Raw genomic sequence first — 5696 nt, forward strand, 5'->3', positions numbered from 1 at the left:
CGACCAGACACATGAAGATTAAACCACTACATTCTCGGCTAAAAAAATATTAAAACGGTATTTGGTGACACACAAACAGGGTTTTTCAAAGTTCAGTTCTGTTAGCTTCCACATGCCGGTTGTTGTGTGCTAGAAACAATGGCCACCAGGCCAAAGCAATGGTTTTGACTCGATCAGCGTTAACCCCGCCCCCTGAGTTTGATGGGTGAGGCTGACAGATAAAATTATTTCATGATGAGAGCCAGGCGCCAAGACTGCCAAAATGAAATAAATAAATATATCATTAAATAATTAATTAAATGTGTCAATAATTAATTAAATGTGTCAATAATTAATTAAAATGTGAAATACATAAATAATTAATTAAATGTGTCAATAATTAATTAATTAAATGTGTCAATAATTAATTAAAACGTGAAATACATAAATAATTAATTAAATGTGTCAATAATTAATTAATTACATATATCATAACTATTTATTTAATTAATTAATTCCAATTTTAATTAATTATTGCCACATTTAATTAATTATTTAATGGTGTATTTAATTAATTCATTATGGCAGTCCTGGCGTTCCATACTCACAGACCCATAACGTGTATGGCAGTCCATTCTCCCTGCAACACGGACTACACTGCCCATGATGCTACATTCTTTAGAGCTATGCTTGTAGCATTCTGCCTGTTAGCTTAGCACAACAACAACAACGAAAAGGCGCTCTCTCACCCAGGAAGCACACAGTCGCAGAGAGAGAGAGAGAGAGCGTCGCCCTGTAACCATGGCAACCGTAACGCTGCCGCCTGGAACAACAGAACGTAGCTGTCAAACAAAACCCAAACAGTCCTGACCCGCGACAAAATGAAACAGGAAAGTACCGCCGTGTAATCCATTTATTTCAACAAAGTAACTGTATTCTGAATACCACCTTTTTAAACGGTAACTGTAACGGAATACAGTTACTCATATTTTGTATTTTAAATATGTAACGGCGGTACATGTATTCCGTTACTCCCCAACACTGGTGGTTTCTACATGTTGACAATATACAACACATTTGTAAGAGCCATGGTTTCGACTTTTTCTCAGGTTTTGATCAATAAGTCATTTAGTCAAACTTGAAGACTTTGATGGATGTACGCCAAATTTATATGAGTGTCATGGTCGGCTGTGTGGCAGGCAGGATGAGGACCCAATCGCAAAACTCACGGACTCAAGGGATGAACTCAAAAGGCAGCTTTATTGCTGACAAGATGACAGGAAAATACAAAACTTAAACTGGGCACAATAAACTAATACTTGGAGAGAGACACAGGGAAATCCACGCAGCATGAGGGAGACTACGACACAGAACTGAGGGAGACGCAGACATAAATACACAGAGGGTTAACGAGGGAAGTGGGAGCACACGGGGAACACAGCTGACACAGATAATCATAACGAGACAGGGCAGGAGTGAACACAACATGACGCATACTGACGAGAGACTGTCAAAGTAAAACAGGAAGTACAGAGGTTCAGACAGGAGGAGAGAGCACGGGGAGAACACAGACATAACAGGCTGGGGAAAACATGGAATAAAACACGAAAGGGGACAAGGGCTCATGAATACATAGAGGGGCACACAGGGGGTGAGAGTCACAAAGGGAAAGCACACAGGGAACCACATAACAGGGCAACTCAGGAAACAGAACCTAAACAGGGAACTGAATACAAAAATACAAGAGAACTAAGAATACTGGGCCAACACGGCCCAGGACCATGACAATGAGACTATGCACAGTAAAGAAGAAACATGAGGTCAAGGCTCGCTGTGTCTCAGGCAGAATGGGACCCAAATTGCAGGACTCGAAAGACAAGGTCTAAAACTCAACAACAGCTTTATTGCTGTTGAAGTTAATATAACAAAGACCGGGGACAACGTGAGGACTAACTAGGAACATGCAGAACAAACGCACACAGACTGACAGACAATTCAACAAAGGACATAGACGCAGACGATATAAACACGCCAGGCTGAAAGGGAGCAGACAAACGAAGCAAAACTAAACACAACATACAGGACAAACGACTATCAAAATAACAAACACTGAGACCAAACTAAGACGGGGATTTTGTACAAGGACAGGAGATAAACAAACACAACTGACTGGGGAGATAGAAAAGGAACACAAAAGAGGATAACTCAGGGTTACATATACTAATGACAAACACAGACTGCAAACAACGGAAAACTAAGAAGCACAAGGAAACAATATTATACTGAAAGGACTGGATACAGAGCTAGAACATAAACCTCATCTCAAAATCCAAAAGAACAACTCATGAGTTGAAACTTGAAACATCCCAAAACTCAAAATGCTGGGTCGTTCACCCAGGAGCATGACACTTGATGTGTTTGTGCAGCTGTACCCATGCTCACACCAGCCCACGGCAGGTATTAGATATATCTAATACTATCATTTGTTTGGAGGATGTGTTCCCTGACCAATTAAACGCTGCGTAACCCATGAAATGAATAATGGTGCCCATAAAGTAGAGAGGTGGAGTTTCAAGAAGAGTTACTTGGCTGAAATGACACATGTGCTGAAGAATGTCTCAAGTATGTGGCAAACAAAAGCTACCCGACTCTAAATCAGATACTTTTCAGCATGAGGTTTAGGATTCATCCAGCCGGGGATTTTACACACAAAAAAAACACAAGCGCTAAGGAAGGAGACAGAGATGCCAACCTACGCTAAAACGCACAACAGGCTATCACATGCATTTATATAACACAACAGACTAAACTACGCCTCCATATTATGAACAGAAAAGCCCTGTAGGGATGCACTGATGGTAACCAAGTCATGACTTCCTCATGAGGCGCAGTTATCTTTACACTGTTATCTTTGTAAAATATTTTTATTTATAAGTTCAAACTTTATTGGCTGATACAATTCAATTTCTTTAGCTTTGTTTCTATTACAGTAAGCATATGTTTGCAATCACTAGTAGGATACATGTTTGAAAGTGAGGCTTTCACACAAATTTCTAAATGTTGGGATATGCTCAAATGTCTGTACAGCTGATATTACACAATATAATCTTATGGGTCCCTCTGATAATTGTGACAGTAATAATGTCATTAATATTTTGTTTTAATGTTTTAATGTGGGAACATTAAAACTACTTGGATATTTCCTGTAATGTGGAATTTTGCTTTTAAATAGACCAAAAACAGCATAATAATTAGAATGGATGTGGAGGGCCACCAGGATTTCAAATTAAAAATATATATATATATATTTTTTTTTTAAAAAGGACAAGAGAAAAGATACGCCTACTGTGAAATTGTTTGTTTTTAACAGGACATATAAAACAGTTTTTGATTCAAACTCATTATGGCCTACTATAAACTGCTGTCACTCAGCCTTTACACTTCCTTGTTGGCAATTCCAGCATATTTTCAATTTGTTTTTTCAACTTTCAACCTTTTTTCAGTAGAAATCTGAGTTTCTGATGGATGGCCAACAATAAACAACTGCCTTCTTTCTCTTTGGCATGAAACTGTTTGTTGTGGATGTGGAGAGAAGAACAGAGATGGAAGTGAAGTGTGACAACAGGCTGTTGAGGAGATGACATTTTTAGATGGTACCATTCATGGTGCCATCATTCATGAATGCCTGTGGCCACAGGTCTCATGATGAAAACCCAAAACATGCCACCAAACTTACACAAAGGTTTCCAAAGAAAAAGCAGGCTTGTACTTTTAGATGACACAGAGACTATTACTTGAATGGAACAGAACACCTTTGCTACAAGAGAGAAGGTGAAACACAACCTCCTCTGGCAAAAAGCATCCGAAGATTGATACAACGTCTCTCCAGACGTTTTGTGGAATATTTGCCTCCTTGTTGAGGAGGACTGAACCCACTAAAACAACAACAAAAAGAAATGAACTGGTTATACAATGTATATACAATCTGTTTATTTGTTTGTCTTTGGTCACATGGAGTTCCTACTGTAGCACCTGCTGTATTTTTTAAAAAGTATTTGCAGTCTAAACATTTAGTGTTTCATTTTACAAATGAGCTAAAATATTACTTTAAATCATCAATTTACATGTGACGTATATTTACACCATTTTGAATCTTTTTACATTTTAATGATGCTACACAGGAATGTACTTCCAATTATCTTTATAATGACCTCCTTATCTGTTTACCACTTTCCTCACCAGCAGTTTGAGATCATTTTGATTTAAAAGTTTCTTTTTCATATAAAAAAGGTTGATTTTCTCTGCCACACGGAGGGAAGTTTCCCTGCTTAACCAGCAGCACTGGCTACTGTACTTTGTATCATGATGACAGGTAGCCTAGGGGCTTCACTTGTCCTCGTTTAGGATCTCCTGATTGGTTCCCATGGGGTTAATCTACAGTGTGCAGCCTGTAAAGATCTCAGAGGATGTTTGGAGGATCTTTGTGCACTTCTCAGATGTAACATACCGTGATCCTGACCTTTACTATGAATAAGATGAGGCTCCTTTATTTTTCTGTTGCCATATTGTCCCTCATGCAGGTAATTATGCAGTTTGAATTTTCTATTGTCAATTAGGTTTTCAGGTAATTACAGAATTTTGAGTTAGCTTCTTAACAGTTTTTTCTTTTTTTTAAGATACCCCATGTTAAGGCTGCAGGTAGGTCTTCTGTCCTTTTTCCTTTGTCAAGTGGTTAATATTGATATTAATATGGATGTTTATATTTGTTGTTTTTCCCACTTCTTTTTTTCGTATAACATATATGGAATTTTTCCTTGAGAATATCCCTTCAACACCACACTGAATATGCCAGCGGAACAGAATGACTTCTTATGGAATGTTTTATTGTCGTTTTGGTGATTTGTGAATGACATTGAAGAAGAGGTTCTTAATGAAAATGACCTGGGGGGGGGGGTGATTGTTAATAGTCTATTATTACTTTCTTTATTGGGGGTCACCCCAAAAATGATACTGGAGATGGTCTACAATTTGGAAGGTTGGTTATTCACTATACCTATATGTCAAAGAATCCTTGGGCAAGATGCTGAACCCTGAGTTACCTCCATTAGGAGTTTGACCTTGTGAATGTCATATTAAAAGTGCTTAGACATAGGAAAAACATGAGGCTTGAAGAAAGCTGTCGAAGTGTTCAAACTGAGTAACAAAAAGAACTAATTAAGTATTCTTTTAAGGACTTTCCATCTGTTTTATTCTGCGCCACAAAGAAACTTAATAAATAAATGTTCTTACTTTTCTCAGGATGTAATATCCTGTCAGTTACATCTCCTTCAGCATCATCCCTTAATGTGGTATGGAGCACCTACAGCAATGCTTCAGTTTATGTGTTGGACTTGAGAGCTGTGAACTCCACCACTATTTCCCCGCTGATGGTGATGATACCACCAACCAGCACAGAGATGGTGGTACAGGGGGTAAGATCTGGATATGTCTATGACATCACCCTGAAGGTCCTTGTGTTTTGGGATCTTGTGTGCACGGACACTAAAACAGCCATGACAGGTAGGGACACGTTTTAAACCATCTGAATAAACAAAGCAATTTTATTTGAAGAGTAAAGTAAATAAAGTAATGCTGAACATCTTCTACATCCCCCCAGTGCCGGCTACACCTGAGATCACACTTTCTGAAGCTGTGTCAAGTACTTCCATAAGGTTTGA

Source organism: Aulonocara stuartgranti (genome assembly GCF_965226115.1).
Source record: "Aulonocara stuartgranti genome assembly, chromosome: 18".
NCBI lineage: Eukaryota > Metazoa > Chordata > Actinopteri > Cichliformes > Cichlidae > Aulonocara > Aulonocara stuartgranti.